This window comes from Myotis nattereri (genome assembly GCF_964212035.1).
Source record: "Myotis nattereri genome assembly, chromosome: Y".
Classification (NCBI taxonomy): domain Eukaryota; kingdom Metazoa; phylum Chordata; class Mammalia; order Chiroptera; family Vespertilionidae; genus Myotis; species Myotis nattereri.
Window position 1 is genome coordinate 43536756 of NC_138094.1, and position 25140 is coordinate 43561895.

The 25140-nt window shown below is 47.3% G+C and overlaps 1 pseudogene across 1 annotated transcript in view; it reads left to right on the plus strand.

Annotated features, from left to right (window-relative positions):
- Positions 1-23020, plus strand: part of LOC308512514 (histone-lysine N-methyltransferase PRDM7-like) — a 123948-nt pseudogene extending 100928 nt beyond the window's left edge. Inside the window, exons 16-17 of the transcript in view lie at positions 20068-20197; positions 22682-23020. The product of the transcript in view is annotated as a histone-lysine N-methyltransferase PRDM7-like (transcript). The remainder of the gene's footprint in view (positions 1-20067; positions 20198-22681) is intronic.
- The last annotated feature ends 2120 nt before the right edge of the window (positions 23021-25140 follow it).

Consider the following 25140-nt stretch of genomic DNA (forward strand, 5'->3'; position numbering starts at 1 on the left):
TCACAACTACCTCTGAGGGAATGGAAACTTCCTGTGGGAGAACGCCTCTTCCTGTGGGGGATACAAACTTCCTGTGAGGAAACGTTCTTCCTGTAGGGGAACTGCACTTTCCTGTATGTGGACCACTTATGTTGTGAATGAATTGCTCCTTCATTGGGGAAAACAATACTTCCTCTGAGGGAGCTATTCTTCCTGTGGAGGTAATCTCCCTTCCCGGATGTCAACCTCTACAGGCCACTGCGGCCTCGATTATCTGTCTGTCCCTTGGTCTGTGTGTCCCTTGGTAACCGAAGCCAGCTGAGTCTGCTCGCATCTTCCCATTGTGGGTGTCTCTCGCAGAAGCGACACAAGGCAGGAGAGGGGAGCACGTGCAAGACCCTCCTCTGTCCATTCCCCACCTCCTTACGCCTCGCTTTCCCCTGCTCCTCCCCGCCTCGCCCACCGAGATCCTCGCCCCTAACGTGGTGGCTTGGGAGACCCTGCAAGGACCGCGCTAGAGTGGCCTCCTCGTGTTCTGTCAGGACCGTGCCAGCTGAGGGACACTCGGATAGTTTATTTTTATCTTATAGACACATCGCAAGGAAAAATATCAGTGTAGCTGAATGCTCTGCTCATCATAGTGCCTTTCTTTAGGGCACTATGGGTATGCTTTAGGGGTATGCTGCTTTAGGGGTATGCTTTAGGGCACTTTAGGGGTATGCTGCTTTTTCACAGCCTCCAAATCTTTTCCATTTTGTACTTTTTTCTTGTGTACGTTTTTGTTAATTCTTACCACAGGATATGCTTTTTACACAGAGAGAAGGATGGAGTTAGGGAGGGACGGAGGGAGGGAGGGAGGGATTGAGGGAGAGAGGGAGGGAGGGAGGGAGGGAGGGAGGAATGGAAGGAGGGGAAAGAGAAGAAACAAAAAGCAAACATGTATATGCAAGAGACCCATAGATCTTTGGCTGCCACAGGAGCCCAGACCGGGGCTGGCCATAAAACCTGCGTCCCAGGTATGTGCTCTAGACCAGGAATCCCACCAGAGACCCTTCCCTGTGCATCCGAAGTTCTAACCAGCGAACAACACTGGCCAGGGATATTCCTTACACTTAGCTGATGAGAACACATGTCACTCTTTCTTCTGGCAGAAGGCAGCCAATCTAGGATGATCACTGATCACTGATCTTTCTCTCTGAAATAGTAGAAATGTATCTTTCTAAAAAACCATCTGTGGCCCTGGCCAGTGTGCCTCAGTGGGGAGAATGTCAGCCTGCAAATTGAAGGGTCCCTGGTTCGGATCCAGGGCAGGGAACATGCCGGGGTTGTGGTCTCAATACCCAGTGGGGATGGGGGGGATACAGGAGGTAGCGGATCCATGATTCTCTCTCATCATTGATGTTTCCATCTCTCTCCCTCTCCCTTCATCTCTGAAATCAATAAAAATATATTTTTTAAAAACACACTGGGTTTCAACACAAAGGTTTAAGATGAATTTTTTTCTCGTGGTTCTACCATGTTCCCATGATAACCTGCATCTGGAGTTGCCATCAACAACAGCCTCCCTGGTACTGACAGCATCAATAATGGCCGCCTACAGGGAAAGGACTGCCTCAGGAATGCCCTACAGAGGCCGCTGAGTCTAGTGGGAATAACACCTTCTCCCGATACCCCTGCACCTCACTGCACAGACTGGCTGCCTCCATAATGGTGTCATCCAAGGCACTGGCTGCCGCAATCACAATGGCCGCGGCTGACTGGCTGCCTCAGGAAAGGAGACCGGTGCGGTACTGGCTGCCTTGTTAACGGCGGCCTCCCCAGGACTGACTGCTCCAATCATGGCAGCCTCTAGGTTACGGACTGAATTAGTGAACGCACAGCTTCCCCATGTCAGTGAAGCAGCCAAGGCTTCCCTTGGCAGGGCTGGGACAGGAAGGGGTGCAAAAGCCAGACCCGTGACCTCAGTCCATCCAGGGAAGGAATAATTGCACCCTGGACAGCCTCGGTGATTTTGTAGGGTTTTCTGTAGGTTTTTTTTTTTGTTTGTTTGTTTGTGGTTTTTTGGGTAGAATTTTTCATCCAATTCACAGGACATTAGCTAACATTTCAGCACCACGGACAGAAACACAAGGTGTTATTCTTTAAAAGGCCACATGAGGGGAGCAGAGGTTCGTTTTTGCAAAGGAATTGGCTGACAGCTTCCTTTATTTATTTTATTTATTTATTTATTTATTTTTTAATTTATTGCTTAAAGTATTACAAAGGATATTACATATGTGTCCATTTTATCCCCCCGCCCTAGACAGTCCCCTAGCCTCCCCTATCCCCCAATGTCTTATGTCCACTGGTTATGCTTATATGCATGCATACAAGTCCTTTGGTTGATCTCTTACCCCCCTACCTCCTGCCCCCCAACCTTCCCAGGCCTTCCCACTGCAGTTTGACAATCTGTTTGAGGCAGCTCTGCCTCTGTATCTATTATTGTTCAAAATTTTATAATGGTCTCTATTATCCATGAATGAGTGAGATCATGTGGTATTTTTCCTTCATCGACTGGCTTATTTCACTTAGCATAATGCTCTCCAGTTCCATCCATGACGTTGCAAATGGTAAGAGTTCCTTCCTTTTTAGAGCAGCATAGTATTCCTTGGTGTAGATGTACCACAGTTTTCTAATCCATTCATCAACTGATGGACACCTAGGCTGTTTCCAGATCTTAGCTATGGTGAATTGTGCTGCTATGAACATAGGGGTGCATATATCCTTTCTGATTCGTGTTTCTGGTTTCTTGGGATATATTCCTAGAAGTGGGATCACAGGGTCAAATGGGAGTTCCATTTTCAGTTTTTTGAGGAAACTCCATACTGTCTTCCATAGTGGCTGCACCAGTCTGCATTCCCACCAGCAGTGCACAAGTGTTCCTTTTTCTCCACATACTCTCCAGCACTTGTCGTTTGTTGATTTGTTGATGATAGCCAGTCGGACAGGTGTGAGGTGGTACCTCATTGCTGTTTTGATTTGCATCTCTCGGATGATTAGTGACTTTGAGCATGTTTTCATATGTCTCTTGGCTTTCTGAATGTCCTCTTTTGAAAGGTGTCTATTTAGGTCCTTTGCCCATTTTTTGATTGGATTGTTTATCTTCCTTTTGTTAAGTTGTATGAGTTCCCTATAGATTTTGGAGATTAGGCCCTTATCAGATATGACATTGGCAAATATGTTTTCCCACACAGTGGGTTTTCTCGTTGTTTTGTTGATGGTTTCTTTTGCTGTGCAGAAGCTTTTTATTTTGATGTAGTCCCATTTGTTCATTTTCTCTTTAGTTCAAGTGCCGTAGGAGCTGTATCAGTGACGAAATTGCTTCGGCATATGTCTGAGATTTTGTTGCCTTTGGATTCTTCTAGAATTGTTATGGTTTCCTGTCGTACATTCAAGTCCTTTATCCATTTTGAGTTTATTTTTTGTGAATGGTGTAAGTTGGTGGTCTAGTTTCATTTTCTTGCATATATCTGTCCAATTTTCCCAACACCATTTATTGAAGAGACTATCTTGGCTCCATTGTATGTTCTTGCCTCCTTTGTCAAATATTAATTGAGCATATTGTTTCGAGCCGATTTCTGGGCTCTCTATTCTATTCCATTTATCTATATGCCTATCCTTGGGCCAGTACCAGACAGTTGTGAGAACAGTGGCTTTGTAATACAACTTGATATCTGGTATTGAGATCCCACCAACTTTGGTCTTTTTGAAGATTGCTGTAGCTTTTCGGGGTCTTTTTTTATTCCAGATGAATTTTTGGAGAGTTCGTTCTAGATCTCTGAAGTATGCCGTTGGTATTTTAATGGGAAGTGCGTTGAATTTATAGATTGCTTTGGGTAGTATGGACATTTTGACGATGTTGATTCTACCAATCCATGAACACGGTATGTTCTTCCATCTGTTTATGTCTTCCTCTATATCTTTTTTCAACGTCCTGTAGTTTTCTGAGTAGAGGTCTTTTACCACTTTAGTTAAGTTTATTCCTAGGTAGCTTAATTTTTTTGGTGCGATGGTAAACGGGATTGTTTTTATAATCTCTCTTTCTGAAAGTTCACTATTGGTGTATAGAAATGCCTCAGATTTCTTGGGGTTAATTTTGTATCCTGCTACATTGCCAAATTCATGTATTAAGTCTAGTAGCTTTTTGATGGAGTCTCTAGGGTTTTGTATGTATAATATCATGTCGTCTGCAAATAAGGACAGTTTTACTTCCTCTTTTCCAATTTGGATGCCTTTTATTTCTTCTTCTTGCCGAATTGCAATGGCTAACACTTCCAGTACTATGTTGAACAGGAGTGGTGAGAGGGGGCATCCCTGCCTTGTTCCTGTTCTTGGGGGAAATGGTGTTAGTTTTTGTCCATTGAGTATGATTTTGGCTGTGGGCCTGTCATATATGGCTTTTATTATGTTGAGGTATGATCCTTCTACTCCCACCTTGCTGAGAGCTTTTATCAAAAATGGCTGTTGAATTTTGTCAAATGCTTTTTCTGCATCAATTGATATGACCATGTGGTTTTTTTCTTTCAATTTGTTTATGTGATGTATCACGTTTATTGATTTGCGGATATTGTACCATCCTTGCATCCCTGGGATAAATCCTACTTGGTCATGGTGTATGATCTTTCTGATGTACTGCTGGATCCGATTTGCTAAGATTTTGTTGAGGATTTTGGCATCAAGGTTCATGAGGGATATTGGCCTGTAATTCTCTTTCATTGTGTTGTCTTTACCTGGTTTTGGTATTAGGGTGATGCTGGCTTCATAGAATGAGCTTGGAAGTGTTCCTTCCTCTTGAATTTTTTGTAGTAGTCTGAGGAGGATAGGTTTTAGTTCTTCCTTGAATGTTTGGTAAAACTCCCCTGTGAAGCCGTCTGGTGCTGGGCTTTTGTTTGCTGGAAGCCTTTTGATGACTGCTTCAATTTCTTCCATAGTTATTGGCCTGTTGAGATTTTTAGATTCTTCCTGATTGAGTTTTGGAATGTTGTATTTTTCTAGGAATTTGTCCATTTCCTCCAGGCTGTCTAGTTTGTTGGAGTAGAGCTGTCCATAGTATTTTTTAACAATCATTTGTATTTCTGTGGGGTCTGTTGTTATTTCGCCTCTATCATTTCTGGTTTTGTTTATTTGGGTCCTCTCTCTTTGCTTCTTGGTGAGTCTGGCTAGAGGTTTGTCAATCTTGTTTATCCTTTCAAAGAACCAGCTCTTGTTTTCATTGATTTTCGGTATTGTTTTTTTGGTCTCTATGTCATTTATTTCTGCTCTAATCTTTATTATCTCCTTCCTTCTGCTCACTCTGGGGTTTTCTTGTTGCTCTCTTTCTAATTCTTTGAGTTGTAGAGTTAGCTGATTTACTACCATGTTTTCTTGTTTTTTGAGACAGGGCTGTAGAGCTATATAAACTTCCCTCTCAGGACTGCTTTCATTGTGTCCCATAGGTTTTGGATTGTTGTGTTTTCATTGTCATTAGTTTCCAGGATGTTTCGAATTTCTTCTTTGATTTCATTGGTAACCCAATCAATATGTAATAGCATGCTATTCAGCTTCCAGGTGTTTGAGTACTTTGGGTTGTTTTTATTGTAGTTTATTTCTAATATTATGCCATCGTGGTCTGCGAAGACGTTTTTTATGATTTCAATCTTCTTGAATTTGGGGATACTTTGCTTGTGACCCAATATATGGTCTATTTTTGAATATGTCTTATGAGCATTTGAGTAGAATGTATATTCCCTGGCTTTGGGGTGAAGTGTTCTGAAGATGTCTATTAAGTCCATCTGATCTAGTGAGTCATTTAGGATTGCTGTATCTTTGCTGATTGTTTGTCTAGAGGGCTTATCCAGTGTTGTCAGTGGTGTATTAAAGTCCCCTACTATGATTGTATTGTTGTGGATCTCTCCTTTGATATCTTCCAGGAGTTTTTTTATGAATTTGGGTGCTCCTGCATTGGGTGCATATATGTTTACCAGAGTTATATCTTCTTGTTGTATTGATCCCTTTAGTATTAGGAAGTGGCCTTCCTTATCTCTTGTTATGGCCTTCACTTTGAGGTCTATTTTGTCCGATATAAGTATTGCTACCCCAGCTTTCTTTTCCTTTCCATTTGCCTGAAAGATATTTTTCCATCCTTTCACTTTCAGGCTGTGTGAGTCTCTTCTAAGGAGGTGGGTTTCTTGTAGACAGCAGATGTATGGGTCATGTTTTTTTATCCATTCAGCCACTCGATGTCTTTTGTTTGGAGCATTTAGTCCGTTTACGTTTAAAGTTATTATTGAAAGGTACTTGTTTGTAGCCATTTCTGTTTTTGTGTGGCTGTTTTCTTTCTGAGCTTTTTATTTCTTATTTTTATACCAGTCCCTTTAGCATTCCTTGCATTGCTGGCTGGGTGGTGATAAACTCCCTTAGCCTTTTTTTGTCTGTGAAGCTTCTTATTTCCCCTTCAAGTTTGAATGATAGCCTTGCTGGATAGAGTATTCTTGGATTCAGTCCTTTGCTTTGCATCACTTTGTAAATTTCTGTCCACTCTTTGCTGGACTAATGTGTTTCTGTTGAGAAATCATTTGATAATCTAATGGGAGATCCCTTGTATGTAACTTTCTGTCTCTCTCTTGCAGCCTGTAGGATTCTCTCTTTGTCCTGAACGTTTGCCATGGTAATTATGATGTGTCTTGGTTTGGGTCTTTTTGGTTCACCTTGTTTGGGACTCTCTGGGCTGGCGTGACTTTTTTCTTCCCCACCTCAGGGAAGTTTTCTGATATTATTTCTTCTAATAGGTTTTCTAATCCTTGTTCATCCTTCTGTTGTTCTGGTACCCCTATTATTCGTATGTTGTTTCGTTTCATGTTGTCCCAAAGCTCCCTTAGGCTCTCCTCCTGTCTTTTCATTTTTTTCTCCAATTGCAGTTCAGTTTGGGTGTGTTTTGCTTCCTTGTCTTCTAATTCACTAATTCGGTCCTCTGCTTCTCCTATCTACTGTTAATACTTTCAATGGAGTTTTTCATTTCAGCTATATCACTCTTCATTTCTTCTTGGGTCTTACTTAAGTTGTTGATTTTTTCATCTGTTTCTTCTAGCTTCTTGCAGAGGTTGTCGATTTTTTCCTCCATCCGGTTTGTGCCCTCTAGGACCCTTATTCTGAATTCTTTTTCTGTCATGTTGCCTGCCTCTGTATTACTTAGCTGCTTTTCTGGAGAGTCCTCCTTCTCTTTCCTTTGGGGGTTTCTTTGTCTACGCATGTTTGATCTCACTGACATATCTATACGTTGAGTCGTTCAGTGGTTGCTCCCTTGGTGGCAGTGACTCCTTGGTCTGTGGTTGCTCTTCGGGCAGTTGCGGTAGCAGCTGCTCTTCAGTTGGCAGCAGCTCCTCTGGTGGGTGCTGTTCACAGCTGTGGTGGCTCTTCGGGCTGGTGGGGCGAGGTTTCACGTACAGCTGCTGTTCCTCAGCAGAGGGTGTTGGTGCTCAGGAGGTTGCTGTTGCTTGGATCTGCTGCGTTGATTTAAAGGCACAAAATACAACACAACAAGGCACCACGTACCAGGCACTATACACAAATATGTTCACGATATTAATAGCCCCAAATAAAGGTGACCACCTGAATTAAGAGAATTAGGGGATAAGGAAGAAGGAAGAGAAAAAGATAAAATAGGAAAAAGAAAAGAAAAGTAGGGACCAAAAAAAGGAGTGCAAAAATGAAATTGGGAAAAAGGAGGGGGGAAATAGAAGTGAGAAAAGAAAAGAAAAGAAAAAGAAAGAGCGAAAAGAGAGAATGAAGTGGAAGAGGGGAGGAGACTTATTTTATATGAGGAGAATACTCCTACTGAACAGCCATTAATCCCAACAAGTTCCAGCAACAGCTCCCTGGAGATGAATGCAAACTAGAAACAACCAATAATATAACGATGAAAATAGAATGGAGAACACTAATCCCAAAATAAAATAAAGAGAAAATAAAATGGCACTTTAAAAAAAATGGTAAAATGGTAGCAGTAATAATACTGGTTAAAAGTAAGAAGGTAGTAAATAAAAGGGTAAAATCAGGTGATGGAAAAAAGAAGAAAGAAAAAAAAAGAAAAAAAAGGAAAAAAAAAACAAAGAAAAAAAATTTGGTTTCATAGTTAAAAGGTGAAAAAAGAAAAAAAAAATTGCAGTAGTGAAGGTCCTTCGGTTCTTCTATTCTACAGTCTGGCTCGCCTTAGACCTGCCAGGAATTCAGTAGAGTGTTGAGTTTCCCTGTGATACACTGTTCCTCTGTGTTGTCAACCACAGTCCTTTTTTTAAAGCAAGCCGCATTTGTTTCCCAGACTGCCTTATTTTGTGTTTAGCAAAGAGTCATTTTGTGGGTCAGCCTCTGGGTGGGAGTGTTCTGGGGTTGGCCTCAGAGGCTATAGGGCCTCTCTGTCCAGTGGAGGTTCACTGCCCAGAGCTGGCTGCGTAATAGTTAGTTACCGGGGCTGTGTTGTTGCTGGGATTGAAAATCCCTCTATAGGCCAGACCCTGTTAACTCCCAGGGACTGATCAGGTTATTTTAATCCTTGATCTCCTACAGGGTGGAATCTGGGTGTGGCTGTGCTCCTTGCCTGGGGGCTGGGGGAAGGAGTCTCACTTTCCAGAGAGAATGTCTGCCCCGGACCTGGGCTCGGGGGTGTCTCAGCACTCAATTCGCTGCCACCTCTCCCGGCCCCCCTTCTCTCCTCAGTCTCTCCCCAGATTCCACTCCTCCGCACACTCTCCCTCTCTTCAGCACAGGTGAGTGTCTGTATCCGAAATGCCCCATGAACAGGATTCAGTAAAAACAAACAAACAAACGCTGGCCGCGGAAACGGGAAAGGCTTGGTTTCTGTAGGCTTCTTCTCTTACCGGGACTGCATGGTCTGGTCAGCTCTTCAGGCTGCCCCCTTTAGGCTCAGTCCTCTGTGATCACAGAACCCAGCTCTCAATTCCCCCGGCGGTTCTCCTTTCCCCTGTCAGGGGCTGTGCCTGTCCCAAGGGACGCGGCTGTCTGCCACGAGGTCTCCCTCCGACTCTCTGGGTTCAGAGGTCTGGCAAACTTTCCTGCCCAAATCCCTGGGCTTTTTACCTTTCCAGGGGAGTTCTGCTCTTCCCGGCTGCAAACCGTCTCACCAGCTGAGCAATTTCGCCAATTCGGGGTGGATGTTACTAGTTTCAGCTGCTCACTCCATTTGCTCCGGGACACGACCTGGGGCACGTCTGCCTATACCGCCACCATCTTGCTCTTCCACTCGACAGATTCCTTTAAGGCAGTGGTTCTCAACCTTCCTAATGCCGCCAACCTTGAATACAGTTCCTCATGTTGTGCTGACCCCCAATCATGAAATTTTTCTGTTGCTACTTCATCACTGTAATGTTGCCACTGTTATGAATCGTAATCTAAATGTCAGATATGCAGGATGTATTTTCATTGTTACACACTGAACATAATTAAAGCTTAGTGATTCATCACAAAAACAATATATAATTATACATGTGTTTTCCAATGGTCTTAAGCGACCCCTGTGAGAGGGTCGTTCGACCCCCAAAGGGGTCGCGACCCACAGGTTCAGAACCGCTGGTCTAGTGGGAATCCCTGTTTCCCAGAACGCAACTCCCCGCCTACCGCCTGGTCCTCTCGCTAAGGAAGCGAACAAATGCGCCTGGAAGACAGTCCGGGACCTAAATACCGTCGGGTGGAACAGAGTCTCTGTCAGGCGGCAGGAAGGCCGCGTCAGCCCAATACCTGCCCTGGCTGGGGGCTCCCGGCTCCCGGGGTCCCGCCCATATGCAGCGGGAATCCAAGCCCTGGACACCGCCCAGTGGCTGAAGGCTTCTTGACGGACACTCACAGGCCCCAGCACAGCCAATCACGACGGGGGGTTGGGAGCGCAGGGCGGGCTCTTTCCACAGGATTCTGCCCTTGACTGGCAGGAAGGCTCCACCCCACGCCCCGCCCTTTTCGCGTTTCTGACCGCCCATTGGCAGGCCGGGCCCGTGACCACAGCACTCATTGGCGGCTGGCGCTGACGCTCTGGATGCAGGAAGCTCCCCCTGGCCCCGCCTCACACCGCCTGAGGGCGGGAGCACGCGGCCAGGAGCATGGGTTTGAGGGGACCTCGGCCAGGTTCGCAGTGCGGCCTGGAGACGGACAGGAAAACGGGAGCCTTGCGTGGGAACCCCTTTGCCGCTGGCCTTCAAACCCCCAGCCGAAGACCCGGGGTGTCCTCCTGAGAGGCTCCCACTCTGTCAGCCTCCAGGGACCCCAAGTGCGCTAACCCGGAGGACCCCCGGTCTCAGCGCCCAGAGGAACGCTCAATCCCCCAAAGGTCAGACACACCACACCCCGAGCCTGGGCTCCCTAACCACGGCACCCAGGAAGACCAAATCCCCAACTCCGAGACAGAAACCCTGGAGGCTGTCCCTGAGACCCCAAATCTCTTCACATTAGTCCCAAATCCTCTGAACCGAGCACCCAACTTTCCTGGCCAGAAAGACCCGGATTCTGTCCAGCGGGCCTATCTCCTCAGCCAGAGACGTCTCTGCCCCTTGAGGCACCTCCTCCCGAGTGCATTGCTCCCGAATCGCGGGTGCCATTCCCGAACCCGGTTCCTCTCGGCACAGCCCCCGCCCCCATTGTAAGGGCGCCACCACCGCCACACCCAAGGGCCCTCAACGCCCCCACCGCGCCCCTCAGACCCCTCTGACCGCTCCCTTCAAAACCCCCAGACCGCTCCCCTCAGTCCCACCAGACCTCGCCACTCAGTCCCCCCTGACCGCTCCCCTCAGACCCCCCTGACCGCGCCCCTCAGACCCCCCAGACCGCTCCCCGCAAATCCCCCAGACCGCTCCCCTCAGACCCTCCAGACCCCTCCCCTCAGTCTCCCCTGACCGCGCCCCTCAAACCTCCCAGACCGCTCCCCTCAGACCCCCCACCGTGCCCCTCAGACCCCCCAGAACGCGCCCCTCAGTTCCCCCTGACTGCGCCTCTCAGTCCCTGGAACGCGCCCCTCAGACCCCCCTGACCGGGCCCCTCATTACCCCCTGGGACCCCTCAACCGCGGCAGGAGGAGGCGCCCCCTAGTGGGTCATAATGGCCGCGGCCCCGGTCTGTCTGGGGGTGGGGGAGGTGGGGGGGGGGTCGCCCTGCCAGGTGGGAGCGGGTCCCCTCAGCGACTCCTCCTCCCACAGGCACCACGTCCTCCGGAGGAGACTCCGCTGGCGGCACCATGGACCCGGACAGGGACCTGCAGGAGCGCCCCGTGGAGGAGGCGGGGAGAGCGGGGCATAGGCCTAAGGTAAGGGGGTCCGAGGGGGTGGAGGTGGGGACGGGGGGTGGGGACGGGGTGGAGGCGGGGCGCCGCCCCTCGGGCCGGGGAGGACGGATGGACGGACGGACGGTCTCTCCCCCAGTCCAGGGCCGCCTGCAGGGACGTGTCCATCTACTTCTCCCGGGAGGAGTGGGCGCAGATGGGCGCCTGGGAGCGAGCGCGGCACCGCAATGTGAAGAGCAACTACGAGGCGCTGCTCAGCATGGGTGAGCGAGGGGGGACAGGGCCGCGGGGTGGGGGGGGGGCGGGGGTGCTCCGTCCAGGGCCCCGGGCTCTGCCCCCGCCCAGCGCTGGCTCTGCTGTTTGTCCCTCAGCTTTTCGCCTGCAGGACAAACTCTTTCTTTCTCTCCTTCCAGGTCTCAGGGCCCCTCGACCCCCGTTCATGTGTCGCCGCGGGAGGACGGCCAGGCCCCGGGTGGAGGACTCCGAGGACTCGGATGACGAGTGGACCCCGAGGCCACGAGGTGCGGGCGGAGGGCGCGCAGCTGCCTGACCCTGACCTGGTGTAGGTCGGGCGGCCTCTCGGGAGTTACCTGGGAGGAGCAAGCATCAGAGCAGTTACACAGCCAGGGGCTGTTCACATACACCCCTTTTAATGAATAATTTATTTTACAGAGAGAGAGAGAGAGAGAGAGAGAGAGAGAGAGAGAGAGAGAGAGAAACAGGTGAGTGAGAAAACTCCATCGCTGCCTCCTGCCTGCCCCCCACCTCACGGTTCATAGGTCGAGGCTCAACCACTGGGCCACACTGGCCAGGGTCATAAAACCTCTTCAATGTGTAACAATAATTATATACAGATTTAGTGTTAACACTATCACAGAGGTCCCTTATTTCTCCCCCTTTTCTCACCTTCACCCAGACCCACCCCCCAAATCTACAATAATGAAACCATAATATGCAAATCCAGGGCGGACCAGCTGAAGGACCCAGCAGATGACCAGGCTATGACACCCACTGGCGCCAGGCCAGCCAAGGCCTGTGAAACGCAATTGGTCCGGCCCCCCAATCCCCCATGATGCCCTGCAGAGAGAGGCCCAGGCCACTAGCCACTGGGTCATCAATGGGGGCTCCCCGTCACCCCAAAGTGGGAGGCCCAGGCCACCAATGCAGAGCTGGGGCTACTGAAAGGGACCTCCCTCTGCAGGCGATGGATCGCAGGACTCCCAGACTGTCAGAGGCACAGAGGGCACAGGCCGGGCTCAGGAATTCCCCCCCCCCCCCACCACCACCGCCATTCCCACGGTGTAGAAATTTATAAATTTCGTGCAATGGTGCTCTAATATATATATATATATTATTAAGCTGTTCTCTCTCCGGGAGCACACACACCCCTCACCCTTTCCCCTCTCCTCCCCCCAACCCCCACTCGGTGTGCATCTCCTAAACTAAGGGACCCAGGAGACTTGCACCAGGGAGTACGGGCAGGGGCAGCTCATTCAGGCTAACCCCCTGAACCTGGCTCCAAGGCCCCTTTTCTATGACTTTCCAATGAGCCAAAGCCGCCCGCCTAGGCTGAGCTCTTTCCTTTAACCTTTCTAGAGCAACACAGCAGCCCAGCCTAAGCTCTCTCCTGCTGCTGCTTCTATCCTTGTTTCACTGTCCCTAGTTTTAATAAACATTCTCTCAAAATAAAAATAATTGAATAGCCATGTCTCGGTGGCTCCGTTGGTTGGAGCATCCTCCCATACACCAAAAAGGTTTCGTGATCCATCCCCAGTCGGGGTGTGTATGGGATACAACTCATCGATGTTTCTCTCTCACATCCATGTTTCCCTCTCTTTCTTCCTCTTCTTCTCTCTCTAAAATCAATAAGCATATATTCTCAGGTGAGGATGAAAAAATAATAATACAGGAGTATAAATGGTGGTGGAAAAAATAAAATAGAATAATAATATAATTGTATACTTATAGAACATTAACAAGTAAGTATACAAAAATATAACAGTGAGTAAAAAATAACTAATTCAGAAGAGTTGTGATCACATAGAAGGAGGAAGTTTTGACAGGTGAGCAGTGCTCTAAGACCTGCATGGGGACATATGGGAAAATTATTACTCATGGTAGTTAGGGGGTTGGGTTGTGGGCCAGGGTAGGAAGTAGTTCATCGTTGTATCAGGTTCCATGGCAGCCATGGCATCATCTGCCAGGTTTCATGAAAGTCTGATTGGTAGGGTCTGTAGTTCCATGGGTCTGAGGTTGAAACATAGCTGAAGTCACGACGTTATGTCCAGCTTGCCCGAAACTCTGTTTATGTGGTGACTAGACCTGAGTCTTTGTCCCTAAGACTGTGTGATGCTGATCAGAATCTAGTGATTAGAGAAGGTGGTCACAATCCAAATGTGCAAAGGAGGAAGGATAAGAAAGAAAGGAGCCAAGGTGGTCCTGGTGCCTTGTCCAAGGTGGACTGGACAAGGCCAGTGTGAAGACAGAAGACAGAGAGGAGAAAGCGCTGGGTTACAGAGTAGAGATTCTTTGCAGTTACATGACCTTTATTATACTTGTGTCATGAAAGGCCAATTTTTTATTTTTGCTTTTTAGGGCAATTTTATTTTTTAAATCCTCACCCAAGGATATTCATTGAATTTAGAGAGAGGAAGGGAGGGAGACAGAAAGGGAGACAGAAACATCAATGTGAGAGAGGAACATCCATCAGTTGCCTCCTGTGTAGGCCCCAATAAGGATCAAACCGGAAACCTTTTGGTGTAAAACATGGTACTCCAACCAACTGAGATGGCCAGCCAGGGATAGGCCACTCTACACAAATAAAAGAGAAACATGCAAATTGGTGTCACTCTGCCAGGCCCGCCAGCCAATCAGGATACACATGCAAATTAACCCAACAAAGATGGCAGTTAATTTGCCTAACCAGGGCAGCAGCTGAGAGAAGACTGAAGGCTCTGGCTGTAGTGAAGACTGAAGACTGAAGGGACTTGGCTTCTCCTCAGTGGCTGGAGCAAAGGCCTGGGACCCGGGTGCCAGAGGAAATCTAGTGCCGGCAGCCAGGGGAAGGAAGGCCTATTGCGTGAATCTTTGTGCAACGGACTTCTACTTTAAATATATATATATTGAACAGAGGATGAAGTACAGATGGGGTTTTGTCTATTTTTTTTAAAATATATTTATTGATTTCAGAGAGGAATTCAGAGAGATCAAAACATCAATGATGAGAGAGAGCCATCAATTGGCTGCCTCCTGCACACCTGTGGGATGAGCCCGCAACCCAGGCATGTACCCTTGGCTGGAATAGAACCCAGGACCATTCCATCCGCAGGTTGACGCTCTATCCACTGAGCCAAGCTGGCTAGGGCTATTTTTTAACATTTTAAGAAAATTAGCTGATGCTCCCAATAAAAGCATAAGCGTAATGAAACCTCAGGAAACATTTTCCAATCATCCTTGGTCTGTCCTGGGATTACTCTATAATTCAGAATTCTGAAAGATAAAAATCTCCAGATTTTGAAACAATTACCAACCAAAACTGATTTCTCACCCGGCAGGCGTGGTTCAGAGATTAAGTGTCGACCTATGAACCAGGAGGTCACAGTTCAATTCCCGGTCAGGGCACACGCCCATTTTGATCCCTGGTGTGGGGTGTTCAGGAAGGCAGCTAATCCATGATTCTCTATCATCATTGATGTTTCTCTCTCTCTCTCCCTCGCCCTCTCCCTTCCTCTCTGAAATTATATATATTATTGATTTCTCACCATCTTTTAGCTAAACCTTCTTGGGTGTCTTTCAGAGTGGAACAGAATAAACATCAGAAGGTGAGTATTTCCCAAATCCTGTGGAAAAGAAAATCTTCCTCCTGGATGCAAATGCAGGGAAGAGGAGGAAAAATCAGAGTGCACCCTAGGAACTGCCACCTTCCTTTCCTGACCTCTTCAACAAAATGCCCAATATCATCTTAGTCGTTAATAACATCAGCAACAATAGTAGCTACCACGGGTCTTATCTTCACAATGCTTCAGACTCTAAGAATTCTACGTGCATAAACTCACTTAAACCTTACCACAACCCTATGAGGTAGGTACTATAAGTATCACCATTTCTGATGAGGAGACTGAGGTTTCAGACATATACAAGTGTTTGATTGTATGTCTGAAATCACAGTATCGGTGGTCGTGCATTCTAATCCTTAGCTTCATCTCTAAACCACTTACAAGCTCATTAAAATTTCCATAGTTTTATGCACTTTCCACTGTCTCATCCATACATGATTACATCTTTCACTGACTGATGATTCCAAACGCAGTTCTGCTCTGCTATGCTCCAGTGAGAAATGCACTAAGACTTCCGACTTGCAGAAGCTCACTGATATATAGGCAGTTTGCACGGTGCATGGTCCCAGATGAAGATGGATATAACAAACCCAGCATCAGAGCCTCCCAGTCAAATAAAAGAAAGCATCTCTCAACTCTGGGGAGCTTCAGGTTTGACGATTCAGAAATAATAAACAATAAATAAAGTGACTTAAGAACTTCATAGAGATGACACACTATTCAATAGAAGCTCATCTGGAACTGGTTTTGAATGCTCATTCCAGTCAGAAGAAGTATGGCTTCTTTCTCTGAGTTCTAATTAGGCCAGTGTCATCTTGTTTGAATCATTGGCTCCGCCTGCCTACCTCTGCATTGTGAGCTCTTTGGTTCACACCAGATTCTTCTCAGAAGTCCCAGGCCCAACTCAGGGTCCCTGAGGGCCCCCTGAATGTTTGCTGAAAGAGTGCTTTCAAATTTACAAATTAAACTAGAGTAGGGTCAAAGAATAATGAAGATAAATTACATGTGATTTCAAATATAGAGATGGCTGAGAGGGACATTGATAGCAGGACTGTAATTTCACATTCATACTGTATCAAAGTGCTCACAGAACACTTTGGTGAACATCATTATATTTCATGTTCATTATAACATTAAGAATTAGCATGTTATAGGTCAGGAAAATGAAGAGAACAGGCTGGTAGCACAACCTTATTCAAACAGAATTGGTGGGAACCAACTAATCTAATTACAACTGTTCTTTCCATGATATAGTAAATTGCACATTTTAGCATAATTTCCTTTATTGTCATGGTAGGTTTCTGCCAGCCATTTCTTTTTAAAAAATATGTTTTTACTGATTTGAGAGAGAGAGGAAGGGAGAGAAGCATCAGTGAGAGAGAAAAACATGGATCAATAACCCGTAACTGGGGCATGTGCCCTGACTGGGAATGGAACCGGCAACCCTTCAGTTCAACGAACTGAGCTACACCAGCCAGGGCTCTGCCAACTATTTCTTTCTTTCTTTTTTTCTTAATCCTCACCCAAGGATATTTTCTCATTGATTTTTAGGGGGAATAGAAAAAAGAGGGAGAGAAAGAGAGAAATATCAATGTGAGAGACACACATAATGACTGGTGGCCTCCTGCATAAGCCCAGACCAAGGTCCAGGCCAGGGAGGAGGGTCCTGCAACCAAGGAACTCGCGCTTGACGAGAATTGAACTCAGGACCCTTCAGTCTGCAGGCCGACACTCTATCAACTGAACTACACTGGTTAGGGCCCAACTATGTCTTATTCTCTTCCCAGTATCCTTCATTCTCAATGTGCTATAAAAGAAAGAGCCTTAAGGCATTGGTTCTAGTCTTCGATTCAAAACCCACATTGGCCATTTCTTTTTCCTCTAATTTTCATACTTCCCAGGTATTTCCAAGAGTTGTTGAAGTGTTCATTAAAGTCATGTATATCATAAACCCTACATAATTAAATAAATGTACGTTACATTTTAATATGTGACTTTCACACTGAAGGCAAAGTCCAGGGCGCCATTAAGTAATGAGTCCAGTTTGAAGGAATTGTCAGGAACAGCAAATTTGTTGACCACAAGTGGCTCAGAGCAGACCCAGAAACCAGTGCCCCCTCCTGGAGAAGCAAGTACCTCCGGACAGCACCCTAGATCAAAATTGGGTAAGTTCAATAATTTGGAGATTTCAGTTCCACTAATTCCTCTGGAAAGGCTGGTCAGTATAGCCTAGGTATGTGGGGTGTACATTCAACACGCCTGGATTTGAAACTGGAGTTAGCACTGAAGCTTTGAGCTAATCTTACAAACTCTCTGAGCTCCTGAATGCTAATGTATACAGTGAACATAAGGAAACATGGGACACATATAGTTTGAAAGCATTAAATTAAATCTCAAACAATTGACACATGCAAGCTGTCCAATAAATCCATCTGTGATAATAGCAACCATATTCTCTTGGTGTTGTGTGCCCAGATCTTTACTCAGTGCCTAACACATAACGTGCCCTCCATAAATACTTTATGAATGACCAAAGCTTGGAAGGTTGAACCTGATAATGGGATCATCTAGAAACTAAAATTGAATCTGCCATCGGTAGTCAGTGTGGCGTACTAGTCTTTTAGTTAATGGAGGAAAATACCAGATACTATAAAGAACAGGTGATCATTTGATGGGAAGACATTGTGTGTTTTCTGACAAGACAGGGACTCATGTTCCAGACCCCCTCGTTCACTAGCTCTTCTCTCATGTAGACCTCAGGAGAAAGGAGATCGAAGTGAAGATGTATAGCCTACGAGAGAGAAAGGGCCATGTCTACCAAGAGATCAGCGAGCCCCAGGATGAAGACTACCTGTGTAAGCTCACCCTAACCAAGGGGCATGTTATGTCCTTGATGCTATGATTTCACCTGGTTTTTGGGTGCCCAAATCATTCCCTTCCTCTCGTGACAGGGAATATAGGATTGAGGCTCACTGATGGGAGCTCTTTCTGAAGCTCTTCGTGTGCAGGAACATGCACTGCACCCTGACTAATCCCTGTTGCTCTTGCCTCCAGATTGTGAGAAGTGTCAGAACTTCTTCATTGACAGCTGTGCTGTGCACGGGCCTCCTACGTTTGTAAAAGACAGTGCCTTGGACAACGGGCATGCCAACCTCTCAGCCCTCACTCTGCCCCCTGGGTTGAGAATCGGACCATCAGGCATCCCTGAGGCTGGGCTTGGAGTGTGGAATGAGGAATGTGATCTGCTGGTGGGCCTGCACTTTGGCCCTTATGAGGGTCAGATCACAGAAGATGAAGCCACAGCCAACAGCGGCTACTCCTGGCTGGTGAGAACTTTACCTCTTCCCTGTCCTCTGGCTTCCCGTCCCTCCTGTGGCTTGGATGCCCCCACCTTCTACATGCTAGGACATGGATGGGGACCATATGGTTAGTTAGCTCTGTGTACTGGGCGGACTTTGCATGAACATGGAGCTCCTCTCTAAGGATCAGAGGGTAAATGGGAGCAAAGTGGTACAGACTCCTCCCTTGTGGGGCTCCTGCTTAGTGGACAAATTGACTCAGGCGTGTAGATGATGAGTAAGAAAAATATCCTGTGATCACCATTGGCAGTTGAATCACCATGCAGGCTGAAAGAGATTTGATGACACTAGAATAAAGTAATTATTCTATTGTATACTCACAACCACACACACACACACACACACACACAGCCTTTAACTTCTTTTCCTGAAATGCAGGTCAACAAATGGAGCAACTGCTATGAGTATGTGGATGGAAAGTATACATCTCAGGCCAACTGGATGAGGTAAGGTCACTAGGCTTCTGGGTGCCGGAGAGGACACTCATGCCTCACAACCCACATGTCTGTAATTCCCATCATGCCTCCCTAATGGTCTCCCTCAGTCCTCTGTTCCCCCTTTTTCTCCATACAGTGATCTTTAACATCTAGAGACATTTAGGAAAAAAGGAGGTAACAGTATAGCATATGTTCTCAAAAGAGAAGAATCTAGTTTGGGCAATGGGAAAAACCTTGAGGACCCTGGATTACTCTGTGATTTGTCTAACTGACATTAGTTAAACCCTTACTATATTCCAGTTTAGAGGAAGGAATTCATTACTTACACAGATCACACAATCCATGTCCCTAGGGAGGACTTACTGCAGACGGACATGAAACATTTTATTTCATAAACATTTAACTCTAATTTTCCTATTTTTCAAGAAGTTCCCAGTGCCCAGATAGCCTTGAACCAAGGATAGTCTAAACCTGTGAGGTCAGCACATCATCCCAGACTCAGTTCTAACTAGAACTGGATGTTGGAGCCTGCAGAGTCATAGTGCTCATGGCCCTTTCCTGAGGAGCTCTCTTGTGTCAGGGGAGACAGATTATGAATAAACTACTATTGTTCTGTGTTATTTTTCTAAGACAGAGAGACCTCCACATTTCTGTGGGAACCTGGGGGAGGCAACTGAATGATGCCTTCAATAAAGTGTGGGGAGACTCAACAAAGGCCTCTGAAGAGAAGGGAGACTTGGACTGAGTGTTGAATGATGTGAGTCCTAGAGCAAGCCCCGAGTCCTGGGGTGTAACACAGAACCTGACTTACAGCTTAGAGAAGCTAGAGGCCACCGGGTTTGATGGGGAAGTCTGGAATGAGGCTTTGGAAATGGCATTAGGCAGGATGAGCACTGTGAGCAGGACGTAGAGACAGGAATTCACATGACCTTGTGACAGAGGCTTGGACATTGAACAGAAGTTTCCCCAGGAGCATGGGGGTGGGTGCCATCAGTGCTGAGGGCCCTACGCGTCAGTGAGGATCTGGACACGATATGACAGGTAGTGGAAGCTCATCGCCTGTGGTTTTCTTTCCTTTCATCTGCCTCAACGCCAGGTACATGAACTCCGCCCGGGATGAGGAAGAACAGAACCTGGTGGCCTTTCAATATCACAGGCAGATTTTCTACCGAACCTGCCGGGTCGTGAGGACGGGCTGTGAGCTGCTGGTCTGGTATGGAGAAGAGTATGGCCAAAAGCTGGGCATCAAGTGGGGCAGCAAGTGGAAGACAGAGCTTGTGGCCGGGAGAGGTGGGCACCACTCTTCTTCAACATGGAAAGAAAGAATTCTTAGAAGTTTTCATGCTCCAACTCTCAAGTACAGTAAAATCCACTCTAGAGTCAGCAAAGCTTCAAATCAGATGCTTCAGAAATTGATGGCTCATCACATAGGTCTTTTATTCTTAAGAATAATTTTAATATTTTTATTTTTGTTCTAATTTTTAAAAATATGCTTGTATTGGTTTTAGGGACAGAGATGAAGAGAGAGGGAGAGAAATATCAATCTGCTGCCTCCTGCATTCTCTCTACTGGGGATCAAGTCCACCACCCTGACATGTGCCCTGACCAGGAATCAAACTGGCTACCTCTGGGTGAATGTGACAATGCTCAACCAACTGAGCCACAATGGCCAGGGCCAATTTGTGTTCCATTTTTAAAAATACTTCATGCACAAAATGCACAGCATCATATAGTGCTGAAAGGATTAGAGGCAAAAAAAAAAAAAAAAAAGGTCTCAGGCACTTAACCAGCTCTCTCATCAAGGTGGTTGTTTTTGGGTTGTTGTTTTTTTTTTTTTTTTTTTTAACACTTTAGCTGTTTCTTCTTCATTTACTGCATATTTCTAAATGAAATGTGTGTGTTAACATGCATTCATTCATTATTTTTTGACTTGTCATGTGAATTCCTACTCGGTGCCACACAGGGTTCTGGGAGCTGGAAATACAGATTAACACGATGATCAGAATCACTGCTCCTGAGCAGCTGGTTGGTGAAGGATGGAAGCCTCGGCAGACATATGTGCATGTGCTTAATATCACACAGTGGTTAGCGCTTTGTAGAAAACGGGCCCAGGACAAGTGCCTAGGGATCAGTGTGAGGGGAAGGTTGGTGTGTCGGATTGCAAAGGTCAAGGGAAGGCTTTCTCAGGAGACAACATTTACAACAGTTGTGTCACAAGGTCCCAGGCAGAGGGATTGGCTGGTGCAGGGAAGGAAAGAGGTGGGGTGTTGAGCTGGCTGAGGGCTACTCCCGTCTCAGTCTCAGTACAGAGGGCAAGAACAGAGGTTGGACAGATGCCTAGCAGCCGGGAAATACAGTGCCTATGATCCAAGCTGAGATACTGGGGACTTTCTTGAGTGAGACGGGACAACTGAGCAGTTTTCAGCTGCAGAGTGGCATGTTCTAAAACTATGCTTTGTTAATTTTTTGGGGAAATAAACTTCAGTGGGGAATCCCCTCCGAGATTATTTCAACTCCAAGTGAGAGAGGAAGGCGGACTGGCTGGAGAGGGACGGGAGTCAGGAGTGTAAGAAGCAGGTTAGGGAAATATTTTTGTTGTTGTTGTTAATCCTCACCCAGGGATATTTTTCCACTGATTATTTTTTGAGAGAGAGTAGAAGGGGGAGAGACAGAGAGAGAAACATCAATAGCTTGTCTCCCACAGACACCCCAACCAGGGCTGGGGATTGAGCTAGCAACCCAGGTATGTGCCCTTGACTAGAATCAAATCCAGGACCCTGGAGTCCCCAAGGCGACGCTCTATCTACTGAAACAAACTGGCTAGGGGATGGTTGGAAAGATATTCTGAAACAGGACTTTGTAGTATATTTGAAGTAGGCTAACACTGAAAGAAATCAAGTAGGAATACTGTGTGAGGAAGGACATATTTCCATTTTGTGATTTGTGGAAAACTGAGAGAGAAGCAATTGCTAGTTGGGGCCTATGGTTTCTCTATTTTTAAATATTTTTAGTGATTTGAGAGAGAGAGGAAGGGAAATGAAGAGAGGGATAGAAATATCAACATGGATCAGCTGCCTCCTGCTGGGATCCAGCACAAAACCTGGCATGTGCCCTGACCAGGAATCAAACTGGTGACGTCCTGGTTCATGGGTTGATGCTCAACCACTGAGCTACCTGGCCAGGCCTGTGGTTTTTCTCTTTAACATGACTTAGAAGACACATGTATATGGAAAGGTCACAATAGTCCAACCCATATAAGGAGTGAAATGCCTTCTGATGGTCCTTGATCTTTAAGACCTTTTTTCTTTTCAATCCTCATCCCAGGATATTTTTCCATTGATTTTTAGAGAGAATTGAAGAGGGAGGAAAGACAAAGAGAAATGTCGATGTGAGAGAAACACATTGACTGGCTGCCTCCTGCACACGCCCAGACCAGGGCCCAGGCTGGGGAGAAGCCTGCAACCAAGGCACATGCTCTTGATGGGAATCAAACCCAGGACCTTTCCGTCCACAGGCTGAGGCTCTATCCACTGATCCTCACTGGCCAGGGCTGTAGAAAAGACTTTTGATATGGGGTCTCTGGATTTCTGAAGAAGAGTAGTGCAGACAAAGAAAAAGAAAAGTAGACAGTGAAGGAACACTTTGTGGGAGGCAGAGCTTGCACTGTCAACACAGCTAGAATGATTCCGGGGACGGGTCTTACCAGGAGACAGAGCGTACGGCACAGGCAGGCTTGCCCACACCTGCCCTGACCAAAACTTTCTTCTCCAGCAGAACCAAAGCCAGAGATCCACCCATGTCCCTCCTGCTCTGTGGCCTTCTCCAGTCGGACATTCCTCAGCCAACATGTGAAACGCAATCACCCCTCTGAGATTCTGCCAGGAGCATCTGCAGGAAAACACGTCCAGGCGGAGGAAGCTGGCCCAGAGCGTCAGAATCAACAGCAGCAGCAACAGACTGGTCCACATGGCTGGAATGACAAAGCTGAAGGTCAAGAGGTCAAATGGAGGTCCAAACCTTTTCTTAAAAGGATCAGGCACAGGGGAACTTCAAGGGCCTCTTTCAAGCCTCCTAACGGACAAACAGGGAGCTCCAGTGACCATGAGAGAATAATGGAGGAAGAGCCCAGCACAGGCCAGAATGTTAATGCAAAGAACACAGGCAAATTATTTGTGGAGGTAAGAATGTCAAAAATTGTAACAATCAAGCATGGAGGGTGTGGGCAAGGCTTCAATGATAAGTCACATATCGACACACACCAGAGGACACACTCAGGGGAGAAGCCCTATGTGTGCAGGGAGTGTGGGCGAGGCTTTACAAAGAAGTCACATCTCATCAGACACCAGAGGGCACACTCAGGGGAGAAGCCCTATGTGTGTAGGGAGTGTGGGCGAGGCTTTAGAGATAAGTCATCTCTCATCAGACACCAGAGGACACACTCAGGAGAGAAGCCCTATGTGTGCAGTGAGTGTGGGCGAGGCTTTACGGATAAGTCATCTCTCATCAGACACCAGAGGACACACTTAGGGGAGAAGCCCTATGTTTGCAGTGAGTGTGGGGGAGGCTTTAGAGATAAGTCATCTCTCATCAGACACCAGAGGACACACTCAGGAGAGAAGCCCTATGTTTGTAGGGAGTGTGGTCGAGGCTTTAGAGATAAGTCATCTCTCATCAGACACCAGAGGAAACACTCAGGGCAGAAGCCCTATGTGTGTAGGGAGTGTGGGCGAGGCTTTACAGAGAAGTCATCTCTCATCAGACACCAGAGGACACACTCAGGAGAGAAGCCCTATGTGTGCAGTGAGTGTGGGGGAGGCTTTACAGATAAGTCATCTCTCATCAGACACCAGAGGACACACTCAGGGGAGAAGCCCTATGTGTGTAGGGAGTGTGGGCGAGGCTTTACAGATAAGTCATCTCTCATCAGACACCAGAGGACACACTCAGGAGAGAAGCCCTATGTGTGCAGTGAGTGTGGGGGAGGCTTTACAGATAAGTCATCTCTCATCAGACACCAGAGGACACACTAAGGGGAGAAGCCCTATGTGTGCAGTGAGTGTGGGGGTGGCTTTAGAGATAAGTCATCTCTCATCAGACACCAGAGTACACACTCAGGGGAGAAGCCCGGTTTTTGCAGGGAGGATCCATCATGAGCCCTAAATTGCACCTCAGCAGCCACAGGGCAACTGTAGGCACCACATACCTCATACCCCAGCTCTGAGGGGGCTTCAGAGTAAGCCTGCAGGCTCCTTTCCTTCCTCAAGAGTGTACTTAGTACAGAAGTAACTGGTCAAACATCCTCCACTTTCAAGAGGAGAGGCAATAGACAAACAGTTCCTTAAGTGCTATGGGGATGTCAACATCCATGTCCCTCATGGTGTTTTTGGCCTCGTTTTAATAAATTTTGTGTCCAGACAAACCTGAAGCCGACATGCCTCATCCCCCTCATCACTGAAAGCAGAGTTCCAGGAGGGCCTCAGAGAACGCTCAGCCACAGACCTGAACCCGGGAAGGTAGGAATCTGTCATCAGTCCAGTGAGGTTCCTGCCAGGGAGAGGGATTGAAACAGACTCACCAGGAACATGAGTAGGACCCCAACAACCCCTAGGCTTCTCCTGGCTCCGCCCCTGATTCCTCAGACCTCTGTAGCCTCAGAGGTGAAAGCCAGAGAGGGTGTGTACAGGTGTGTGTGTACGTGTGTGTGTGTGTGTGTGTGTGTGTGTGTGTGTGTTTGTGTGTGTGCCTGTGCACACACCTGTGCTGCCTCAGTCTGGGCACTGGTCGCCCTCTTCTTGCTGCCTCTGTAGCAACGGCATCTTGCCTGGGGCATAGCATGTGGGCGCCAGGTCTGCCCACAAGGTTTTGAGTCTCAGCTCTGCCCTCACAAGTGTGTGTCCTAAGGCAAGACCCCCAAAGTCTCTGTGCCCCTTTCCAAGCTATAAAGCGAGAGGGTGACCCAGGCTTTGGAGTGTCATTCAGAGTGTGGTCAGCACCGGCGCCTCTGGCTCAGGTGGCTAAAACGTGCGTCTCTCGGTGAACAGCGTCTGCCAGGCCTTGAGGTGGACAAGGGAGGCAGAGGGCGTGGGGCCCGGGAAACAGTTTAGAGCTCGCGCAGCCCCACTGTTCTGCGTGGACTTGGCTGCCTGAGCAGGAGGCGTGGGGTCAGGCATGCGCCTCCCCCGGGCCACCCCCTCCCACTGAGCCTGGGCAGGCGGCACTGCGAGTGACCAGGA